This window comes from Eucyclogobius newberryi, unplaced genomic scaffold, assembly GCF_026437365.1.
Source record: "Eucyclogobius newberryi isolate DKJ021-1_F unplaced genomic scaffold, fEucNew1.0.hap1 SCAF_8, whole genome shotgun sequence".
Classification (NCBI taxonomy): Eukaryota; Metazoa; Chordata; class Actinopteri; order Gobiiformes; family Gobiidae; genus Eucyclogobius; species Eucyclogobius newberryi.
In genome coordinates, this window is record NW_027316500.1 from 96,142 (window position 1) to 107,753 (window position 11,612).

General features: G+C 47.0%; 4 non-coding genes across 4 annotated transcripts; 3 read left to right on the forward strand and 1 right to left on the reverse strand.

Annotated features, from left to right (window-relative positions):
• Nucleotides 1-242: 242 nt before the first annotated feature.
• On the forward strand, nucleotides 243-325 carry trnal-caa (transfer RNA leucine (anticodon CAA)). The gene has a single exon. It is a non-coding gene; the product is annotated as a tRNA-Leu (tRNA).
• Nucleotides 326-4,614: 4,289 nt separating this feature from the next.
• trnae-cuc (transfer RNA glutamic acid (anticodon CUC)) lies at nucleotides 4,615-4,686 on the forward strand. Its single transcript has one exon. It is a non-coding gene; the product is annotated as a tRNA-Glu (tRNA).
• Nucleotides 4,687-5,426: 740 nt separating this feature from the next.
• Nucleotides 5,427-5,498, forward strand: trnaa-agc (transfer RNA alanine (anticodon AGC)). The gene has a single exon. It is a non-coding gene; the product is annotated as a tRNA-Ala (tRNA).
• Nucleotides 5,499-10,991: 5,493 nt separating this feature from the next.
• trnat-agu (transfer RNA threonine (anticodon AGU)) lies at nucleotides 10,992-11,065 on the reverse strand. Its single transcript has one exon. It is a non-coding gene; the product is annotated as a tRNA-Thr (tRNA).
• Nucleotides 11,066-11,612: the final 547 nt, after the last annotated feature.

Consider the following 11,612-nt stretch of genomic DNA (forward strand, 5'->3'; position numbering starts at 1 on the left):
TTTCTCTCTCTTTCTCTCTACTTCTTCATCATAAGGACATAATTGCTTAATTTTTTTTTCATCCTTATTATTTAAAATAAAATAAAAATTGACACAATAGCATTTAAAAAAATATCTATATATTATTTTTCTCTTTTCGGCGTTGTCGCATTCTTTATTCAAAATAGTAGCGTGGCGGCGGCGGCGACCGACCGACCGACCGACACCCCTTTTACAAGCGAGCAACGCCATTATAGGCTTTCACCAGGATGGCCGAGCGGTTAAGGCTTCGGACTCAAGATCCGACGGGCGGTGGCCCTCGTGGGTTCGGATCCCATTCCTGGTATTAGCTTCTTGGACAAATATAAAAAATAAAAAAAAACACAACACAGGAAATTTTTGGCGGCGGCAAGGCAACGGCGGCAACGGCAGCGATCGTAAGGTCGACAGATACTTAGGTCCGAGCGCAGCGCGGGCAGTAGCTGGGGGCGCACTCGCCACACACGTGTACGAGGCACCCTCGGTACACGTTCGTCGTTTTAGTGTCCTTGCTCCTGGGGCATATTCGGCACCACTTCCTCTTCGCGGGTACAGCAGCGGGTTCTCTTCCTCCTCCTCCTCCCCCCCTCTCTCCCCTCTCCTCTCCCCTCTCTTCATGTCCGTAATGCCCTCTCAGCCTGTGGTTACCCCGCTTGGGCTCTCAACAGAGTGAAGAGAACCAAGAAGCAGGACAAAAGGGAAACTGAACAGAGAAGGAAGGGTGTCTCTATCCCTTATGTGTCTGGCCTGTCGGAAAAACTGCAGAGAATTTTTAGACAACACGAAGTCCCTGTTTATTTTAAACCAGGCAACACTTTAAGACAAAAACTGGTTCACCCAAAGGACAAATTGCCGACTCAAAAACAGAGCAATGTAGTTTATTCGATCCAATGCAGTGAAGAAAGCTGTAAAGAACGTTACATAGGTGAGACGAAACAGCCTCTACACAAGTTGCTTTAGTAAGGCTTTATCAGCACAGAAGAAATACTAGTTCAGGTCCACAGAGTGCCGTGCATCTCCATCTTGAAGCCTCTAATCACTCGTTTGAAGACGGTGAGGTGAAGGTTTTAAGCAGGGAGAAAAGATGGTTTGAAAGAGGAGTCAAGGAAGCTATTTTTGTTAAAAAAGAAAGACCTTCTTTAGACAGAAATGGAGGGCTTAGGTTTAATCTTCCTGTTATCTATAATGGGTTACTGAACCCCTGGAAAGGTAAAGGACCAGGGAATTCAAATGCTAATCAGGTACTCAGGGTGGTTGAGCCAGGGTCTCACTAAGACAAAGAGGTTTTAACAGCCCATTAAGATTCTGAATAGGCTAGCTCGGTAGATACAAGGGGGGAGTTTCTGTTGAAACCAACAACTCTTTCTACTTCAGGAAGGCTCCTCCCAATGGGCAGGTCTTACCACAGAACAGTATTAATATCGGAGTTCTCGACCTAAATTCTGTTATTGACAATGACTCTTGGATGAGAGTCGAAACGTCTACTTTTTCAAACTGAGTCCAGATGACTACAACTGAAGCTTTTTCTACTATGGAACACGCCTGGACGAATGAGGGATTACACCGACGTACAGTACACTGTTAAAACAAATAAGAAAGAATCGTGTTTAGCTTGTGCGGCTGCAAGACCCCAGCTTATAGCTGCCCCTTTCCCTCTGGACTCACAGCGTGACAGTTGTGTGCATTCTCTGTTTTCTAATTCTTCGGACAATTTCAAGGACTGTACTCATTTACATTTAAGATACCCCGTTACAACATCCAAAGACGTACCTGTGATATTCTCTACTGCTGAACATGGCTTTAACTGTTTCTATTTCAACGCTACTCTTAGCAGGACTAGGCTTGGTCATTTTCCTCCAACGTATTGCAACACATCAACTGACATTTCTGCTTTCCCCTCATTTCATCATGTTTTTTTAAGACAGACCTTACCCAGAGCTGACTTATGGTGGCTCTGTGGTGACCTAAAACTCCGAGCTATCCTTCCACCACGTTGGACAGGTGAATGTGCTCTAGTAGTGATGATTTTACCATTCACTATTGTCCCCGTTACTACAGAATATTTCAAGTACAACCTACCTAGGCATCCTCACTCTAGAGTGTTTAGACGCTCCCTCGCCAGCCCCCTGGGATCATTTGACCCAGGTGTTTATATAAATTCTGTGGGAGCCCCGGTTGGCGTTCCATATGGGTTTCAGGCACAGAATGAAGTAGCGGCTGGGTTTAAGTCTATTTTATTTAGTTGGGCAACATCTAATATTAATGTTCAATGGATAAATTACATTTATTATAATCAGCAAAGATTCTTGAACTTTACAATAGACGCATTAGAGGGAATTACAGAACAATTGGCTCCGACCTCACTTATGGCTTGGCAGAATCGCGTTGCTCTTGACATGCTCTTAGCTGAGAAATCTGGTATTTGCTCGATGTTTGGTACTGATTGCTGCACATTTATTCCTAACAATACTTCCCCTGATGGCAGGGTTACTAAAGCACTAGCTAGTCTCAAATCTCTCTCAGCTGAACTTGCTAAAAACTCAGGTACTGCTGATAACTCATGGTCTGCCTGGTTATACAGCATATTTGGTCCTTGGACTGGCACTGTTGCTTCTATTTTCTCCACTATCCTTATTATTATTAGTGTGTTGATTATGATTGGATGCTGTGTTGTACCCTGTCTTAGATCACTTATTGAACGCTTGATTGCAACTGCTCTTACTAACCGACCAGCACATGTTCTAGCCCTGATGACAGAGGCTGACTATTACTCTGTCAATCAAGAATCTGACTCTGATAATGACGAGACTGACATTTCTTGAAGCCAACACTTGAAAATCTGGTCTGGTCTACAACCACCATGCTCCTTGTCTTACACCATTTTGTGTCCATGATGGGTTATGTTTAATACATGTTTTCTTTTATTGAGTTGCAATATTATACAATGATTTAATATGATTTTTAAACAATTAGTATGTTTTTGGGGGGTTTACGTTCTATTATTTTGTGAGGTTGCGTCTGGCGCCTCTTTAAGTGTGATCACATGTGGATGTGATCAAAAGGGGGAATTGTGGATATTGATCAAATTATTGTCATGTCTGTGTCCTGTTTATCATGAGTCACGACGATCTTACGGCATATGGGTCACGATGAACTTTCTGTGTATTTTCTGATTATCTGTGGACTAGTCTAAACAATCTAAAAGCGGACGTCATATCAACGTCAGGCCATTTTATCAGACCCAAGCAACAGCTATATAAAACACAGCTAATTCTTGTGACGGGTCGAATCTCAGCTGCAAGACGAAAAACACGCTACTGTTTTGCCTGTTTTTCCATGTTTTCATCAAATAAAGAACTTGAGAACGATCCTCGCCTCCCGCAGTCTGTATAGACTAAACTTCGACAGACGTAAACTCAGAGAGAAGAGAGGGACAAACAGGAAGTCGGTTCCCGCCGTAGTCATGGGTAACGTGAGGTCCCTTCAAAATAAAATGACGGAAATAGCGAGCCTCATGCGGTCCCAGAGGATTTACAGTTTGTGAGAGCACGGGATTGTGTGTCTGACACTCGGACCTGCAGTGTGGGGGCGCCCCAGGGAACTGTCCTCGCGCCCTTTCTCTTCACCCTTTACACTGCAGACTTCAGACATGACACGGACAGCTGTGTCCTGCAGAAGTTCTCTGATGACTCTGCCATCATCGGACTCATCACGGACGAAGATGACGCGGAGTACAGAGGACTGGCGCAGGACTTTGTGGACTGGTGTCAGCGGAACCACCTCATCAACGCGGGGAAGACCAAGGAGATGGTGGTGGATTTCCGCAGACGCCACCCCACTGCCCCCTTACCAGTGAACATCCAGGGACGGGACATTGAGAGAATGGACTCATACAGCATCACAGAGAGGGAGAGGAAGAGGCTGGACAAAGTCATCGAGAAGTCCAGCTCCGTCCTGGGCTGTGCTCTGGACTCGGTGCAGGAGGTGGGGGACATGAGGGTCCTGGCTAGATTCACATCTATGCTGGACCATGAGTGTCATCCCCTGCAGGACACTATGTCCGCTCTGGAGAGCAGCTTCAGTGAGAGACTAATCCACCCTCGCTGTGTGAGGGAAAGGTTTCGTAGGTCTTTCCTTCCTGCTGCTGTCAGACTTTATAACAAACACTGTTAGTCCTGAACACTCGCAATGCTGACCTAACCTAATACTGATGTGCAATTCCGTCATATGTGCAATTGCTGTTGGAATCCATGTGCAATTCATGTGCAATTACTGTGAAATTCATGTGCAATCTATGTGCCGTCATGACACATATTCATGTGCAATTACTGTTGTGATCACATGCAATGGTATTTATGTATTTATTTGTCTATGGGATTTTTTATTTATAGGAGATCTTCTACTGAAAGTGTTTTTCAGACTTCCTATAAGTGATCTGTCCTTCTGTATCTTCCTGTGTTGCACCAATGGAATTTCCCCATGTTGGACAATAAAGGAATATCTTATCTTATCTTATCTTATCTTATCTTATCTTATCTTATCTTATCTCATCTTATCTTCTTTACCATTAAATTAGCTCTTACCTTCTCAAATCCTTCCCATATGGTCTAGCGGTTAGGATTCCTGGCTCTCATCCAGGTGGCCTGGGTTCAACTCCCGGTATGGGAATATCTGGTTTGTCCTTCTGGAATACTTGTAGCCATATTATGTACAAGACTCGCTGTGGTTACGAGTACATTCAAGCTGGATGGAGGTGAAGAGAGACATAGAAACCTGGCATCAATTTGGGCGCAGCATGCGAAAGTTTGTAATCAACCTTTAGCTTTTCTATGTATCTATAGACTAGCAGGTTGGTTGGTGTTTCTTTTTGGAGCATTTCTAGACAAAGTGGGTCAGCGGTAGAGCGCATACTTTGCTTCATTTGGGATCAGTCATGTTTTCCAACAATTCTTGACTGGACAAGCATATCTTGATTTTTTTATTGGTCTCAAGCTTTCACTGTAATTTTCCAAAGATGCAGTATTGTGGTGGCCAGGTGGTCAAGCTGATGGGCAAGAAATCCATTGGCATTGCTTCATATTTCTTAGAACCCTGCTGGAAACATACCTTCCTCTTCCCCCTGACCAGCAAAGGATGCCAACTGCTTAACAGTGCTTGATTTGTAAATATATAGGTACAGGAACACTTGTGGACTGGGTGATCAGGCCAAAAAAGTTACTGTAACACACAAAAAGTGACGCACATGTAAGTAAAGTAACAATGGGACAAATCTTTGTGTCACAACCAGTCAAATTGGAATAAAAAAAAAAATGAAGAATTGAATTGTCTTTCTGGTCACTGTTTCTGTTGTTTCTATTCTATCTGTTCTGTTTTTGTCCATTCTATCATTTTAAGGGTTTGATAAGGAAGGGGATGTAGCTCAGTGGTAGAGCGCATGCTTAGCATGTACGAGGTCCTGGGTTCAATCACCAGCATCTCCAGGCGACTCTGTAGTCTTTGCTAATGACCAGATTACACTGCAGTGAATTTTAGAGACCTTCACTTAAATATTTCAAATCAGCACATGTGGTGATTCAGTGCAAGCTCCCAGTCCCGCATTACCTTTGAACCTTGCAGCACTTATAAAAACTCAAACAATATTATTTCATCCATCCACACTACCTGCAGGAAGGTGAGACAAAGTGGCCCATTCAGGTGGCCTGGGTTCAACTCCTGGCATGGGAATATCGTGGTCAGCCTTTTGGAAGACTTGAATCCACAGTATGAATAAGACACGCTGTGGGTTGTTAAGAGAGACATTGAAAAATCCCATCCATTTAGGATGCAGCGTGCAATATGCAGTAATCAACCTTTAGCTGTTCCATGCAACGTAGCAGCGGTTGTACTTGAAAGCATCCCTGCGCGGGGGTGAGTGACAGTGGACCCGGACTGTGTTTCCACCTGACGCGTTGAGGCTGAAGGGGACTGGCTCAGAGCCCCTGGCACAGGGGCTAAGCGCAGCCATCATCCTTCAAGCCGCGCGTCTTTCTGTGCGGGGGTGAGTGACAGTGGGCCTGGACTGTTGTTCCACCAGACGCGTTGAGGCTGAAGGGGACTGGTGCAGAGCCCCTGTGCCAGGGGCTAAGCGCAGCCATCATCCTCCAAGCCGCGCGTCCTTCTGCGCAGGGGTGAGTGACAGTGGACCCGGACTGTGTTTCCACCGGACGCGTTGAGGCTGAAGGGGACTGGCTCAGAGCCCCTGGCACAGGGGCTAAGCGCAGCCATCATCCTTCAAGCCGCGCGTCCTTCTGTGCGGGGGTGAGTGACAGTGGGCCTTGACTGTTGTTCCACCAGACGCGTTGAGGCTGAAGGGGACTGGTGCAGAGCCCCTGTGCCAGGGGCTAAGCGCAGCCATCATCCTCCAAGCCGCGCGTCCTACTGCACGGGGGTGAGTGACGGTCCCATCTCCGGTGACAAGGGGCCAGGCGCGGGGGAAGCCAGTCAGACTGACGCCCCGCGCCTGGTGGGACATCCGTGGGAGAAAACCTGGGTCAGACGGGGCGTCTCGGCCTCGCTTCCAAAGTGTCCGGCGTGAGGTTAGCCGGAGCAAACCACAGCCGCAAAATGTAAACAAACCCGCAGTGCGCAGGAGCCTTTGAAGCTGGATAAAACCAGAACGGGGCCCTACGATGGCGGGTCTTGAGTGCCAATAGACCAAGCTCCTTGTCCGGTATACATAGAACCATTATTTGTACCATTTTCAATCGCAAAAAACCAGACCCTGGCCGGGTCTGGGCCGCTCTGAGCCATGGAGCCGGGCTCCAGCAGAGGATCCAGACCCAGGACCCAGGCTGGAGCTAAGTGTCAGCCCGCACTCCGCTACTCTGATTGCCGTGGGAGGCGCATATGAAGCCGGGGGGAAACTGCGCGGCCCTGGCCGGGTCTGGGCACCTCCAAAACCACGGAGCCGGACAACCAGAGGATCCGTGATCCGTGTCACAACCAGCGCTCATCTCCCCGTACAGCCCGTTGGTCTGAGCATTTGATACTATGAATGTCAGCTCAAATGATTATGTCGCTGTAAAGCCGGGACCGTGACACTGTGTTGTGCCCCGAGCAATCGGAGCAACCAGGAAGCTTCTGGAGGTGCCCCGGAGTCTGGTAAAATGAAGCCGAGAATAGCGCCTCTCTTGCCGGGTCAGGGCGGCGCTAAAATCACGGAGCGGGGCTCCACCAGTGGATCCGTGATCCCTGTCACAACCAGCGCTCATCTCCGCGTACAGCCCGTGGTCAGCCGCTACGCTGATCTGGATTGTCTGGTCTGAGCATTTGATACTATGAATGTCAGCTCAAATGATTATGTCGCTGTAAAGCCGGGACTGTGACACTGTGTTCAGCCCCGAGCAATCGGAGCAACCAGGAAGCTTCTGGAAGTGCCCCGGAGTCTGGTAAAATGAAGCCGAGAATAGCACCTCTCTTGCCGGGTCTGGGCGGCGCTAAAATCACGGAGCGGGGCTCCACCAGTTGATCCGGAGTTGAACCGAACTATGACGCCTAAATAACTTGACATTACGGTTGTGAAGGAGCCTTGGAAGCTGGATAAAACCAGAACGGGGCCCATCGATCGCGGTTCTCGTGTGCCCGTCAAACGAGCTCCTTGTCCGGTAGCCGCACAACCAGGAAATGTACCTGTTTCGATTCCGAAAAACGTCATTCTCAAAAACCGCCCGCCCCTCCCTCCCAGCATTACCATTTTGCACATTCCGCCTGAGAGCAGCGTCAAGAATTTCGCGGGAGCAGCGTGATTCAGCCCGGGAATCTTCCCCCGAACGCTTATTCGCACGAGCCAAAAAACGACAGAGTCCCTCGGGTATAGTGTACTATTGATTTGAAACTCGTTTTTTTTTCTAAGTCCAGCAGGGGTATATGGTACTATACTCTGATGGTCAGTTCACCTCCAGGCCCCAGGGGAGTGCTTTTCTGGGGGCAAACAGTGCACTGATGATGGGGGATTATTTCATTTTGCTCATTTTGGTGTTTTTTCACATTTTAACCCATTTTCACCTCTTTTGCTCACAACTTCAAACTCGGGCCCTAATTACAAGTTCTGACCACATGATGACAAACACGGTATTTATTATGTATTTTTTTCATTTTTTTATTTTTCCAACTTATACATCCATCATTGGTGCCAGGCAGGTTGTGGAGAAAGCAGTAAAGAAAGGAGAGAACCATCCCAGAAAAGATGTCCATCCAGGGTCAAGGTACCCTGCACTTTTACATATCCAAATGACAGCATTTAAAGTTTTTTAGCGTATGGTATCTCTCGTTGCATGGAACCGCACAGAGGCCAACGCCACACTGACGGCACCTGTACTTTGTTTGCCGCCTGCCTTTGGTACGAGAGCAGTCAGAGCACACGGCGCAGTCTGGACGTCCCTCTGCTTGAAAAAGCCAATGACGCTCTGTGAGTCTCTGTGGCATTTCACCCTCCGGTCTTGAGCGCCTCTCTTGTTTTTTGGAGTGATCAGCCAGTAATGCATCAATAATGTTCTGAATGTAAACCTTTAAAGGTTTGTGTGGGCCTGGAGTGGATTTGGTGTAAATGATGTATGCGATGATACCATTTCCGGGACCTTTGTGGAAAGAGGTATGTCTTCATCCTCTGGTCAGCAGTGTCCACTCCACCCATGTAGGCGTTGTACTGGTCGACACATACAGGTCTTTTGATGTCACGGAAGCCAGTGTCATCTGTCTTGGACCGGATCCTCCTCTGAACACAATCATTTCCATGGACTGTGGACAACATGGTGAGACGTTTAGTATCGTGCCAAGCACAAGCCAGGAGTTTTCCCTTTCTGCAAAAAACTGGGTCATCTCCTTTTTTCAGCTGTAAGACACTTTTACCAAGGCATTTTGGCATCCCCAACCTGGTAATCCTTACCGCCACACAGTCCAGTTTCCAAATCTGCTAATTAATTTGTAATTACAGGCGAGGTATAGTAACTGTCCATGTAAATCTCGTGTCCTTTGCCCGTAAAGGGAGAAACCAACTCACGGACAACTGCGTGTGTTGCACTGATGTTGCTTGCATTATTTTTTTACTGTCCAGTGTGCATTGACCAGCGCAAAACATACCCTGAACAGCTTTCACTCAGGGCATACACTCTATAGCCATATTTGTCAGGTTTATTCGGAGAGTAACATTTTAGTGAAAATCTCCCCTTGAAAGCAATTGTCATTTCATCTAAAGAAAGCTCCTTGATTGGACTGTAAACTGCTGCAAATTTGGGAATAATCAAATCTATTATTGGGTGGACTTTAAACAGTTTATCGTGCCCGGGCTCACCTGTTCTCACATAATCATTATTGTTGACAAAATGAAAGAACGAAAGAATGATTTCAAATCTGTTTCTTGACATTACATTTCCAAATCCAGGCGTTTGTGTAAGCCAAAATGTTCCCCAGTAATCCTCGATTTCAGGTTTCTCAACAAGGCCCATGGAGAGATGCAAAGCGAAGAAAGCTTTCATTTCGGTGACTGATACATCATACCACTCAAGAAATCTTGAATGTGGCTTCAGAATCATAGGTGCCATACACTGATGTGCATATCTATTTGTCTCATCAGTAATGAAAGTCCAAAACTGATCGGTCAGAAAGAGTGCCAGAATATCAAATGGATTAGCATCCGTCAGATCCATCTCTCCTGTTTAGCCAACTGGGTCTTCAAAAGGTTTGATCCATGCCTCAAATACCTCGACCTCTCTCAGCATGTCCCAGCTCTCATCCACCAGGCAAGTTTTACTGCAGCCACTGGTTCCACTGGTTCCTCGCCTCCATCTGTCCTTTGCACCTGTCCGTTGTTTCGAAGTCCCTTCATCTCCACTTGGAAATCCATCGTCACTCTCGGGGAGATAAATTCCTTCAGAGTCAGAATCTGCTGTAAATTGCATGCCACGTGTACTTCCTCCAGCCATTTTTTTCCTTACCGGATCTACCCTAGATCATACCTGGCTAATAAGAGGAAGTTGCACCGAACCGACCAATGACTGAAGTGATTCATTTTCTACTATTATTTCATAAATTTCCTTGTACGGTAAAGTCGCATTTCTGCGAATTTGGCGCTTAAAGGGTTAATTTGGATTGACAATCGCAATAATGCAAGTAAAAACATTCTAGCAGAGGATGGTTTCGATTCATCGACCTCTGGGTTATGGGCCCAGCACGCTTCCGCTGCGCCACTCTGCTGAATGGCTATGATCATTGGACTCAAACCCTTGTTATCTGCAAATAATGGTATTTTTAATGTTCTGAACTGAGTCTTGCAAAGAAGACTGCAAACTCATTGCACCTGGAGAAATACAGAAACCATCAGACAAAGTAACATTTACCACACTGTAATTTGAAATATTAACCCGCTTTGTCATTAGCAGGTCCAGAGTGTGCCCTTTGCCCTTGGTTGGGCCACTCAGGTGCTGAGTAAGACCAAAGCTTCTGAGGACAGCGCCAAGCTCTTTAGAAGAAGACGAGGTTGAGCGGGGCGTGAAGGAAGGAAGGAACAGTCACTCACGTACGGGAAACTCCTACCAAGCAGTGGCCAGCCTATAGCACACTGGGATTCTGTGGTAATTGAACCAAGTTTAGCAGTTCCTTTCATCAGTTAATAACACAAGCAGGCTTTCCTATTTACCAATGTAGATAACAGGGGTTACAACAGGGACTCTGGTGGGTCTCGAACTCACAGCCTTTGAATGCCTTTGCAACTTTTGTCTGATTCCCCTTTTTCACAAAAGCAAAACAGTCATCCGAAAACGGTCTACATCAATCAATCCTTACCATCAAACTGAGAAACAAGGAGTGAAAAGAGTGCATTTACTCTGTTTATTCAGGGATACTTTTCAATCTCTAATTGCAAAATGTAAAAGAGCTCTTTAGGGTAATACGTTTTTCTGTACTTGTAAACAACTGATTTGCTTGAAAGGCTATCATGAAGGCACTGCTGGGATTTGAACCCAGGATCTCCTGTTTACTGGACAGGCACTTTGACCATCTAAGCCACAGCGCCTCTTAAATGCAACTTCGACCTGTTTCAGCTAGATATTCAGTGACCAATGTTACCTTGTAGATTTCGCCTGCGATAGCTCTTCCAATCGTCCCTGGGTGGGCTCGAACCACCAACCTCCCGGTTAACCCTTTAGGCGCCAGAGATTATGGATGAAATAAATGTATAAATAAAAAACTTCCTGAGATAAAGAGAACTGAAGCCGGGGCACAGCTCTGGGTCGGCAGTGCCCCTGGAGGCCCGTAGAAGCTCCACACTCCAGTTGATTCTTGGATAAAAGTGCACCCAGCCGGTCTCGAACTCGCGTGAGGCGGAGCAGGGATCACCCACCCCGCACACGGCCAGACTTTGCCCGGCCAGGGAGCACCTTCTGCGGGTCGGAGGCTCCGGGTCGGAGCCCCTGGAGCCTGGAGCCCTCACCGGGCCCCGAACTCGGCTGCCGGAGGCAGTGCAGTGCCTCATGGATAAAGGTGCACCCAGCCGGTCTCGAACTCGCGTGAGGCGGAGCAGGGATCATCCACCCCGCACACGGCCAGACTTTGCCCGGCCA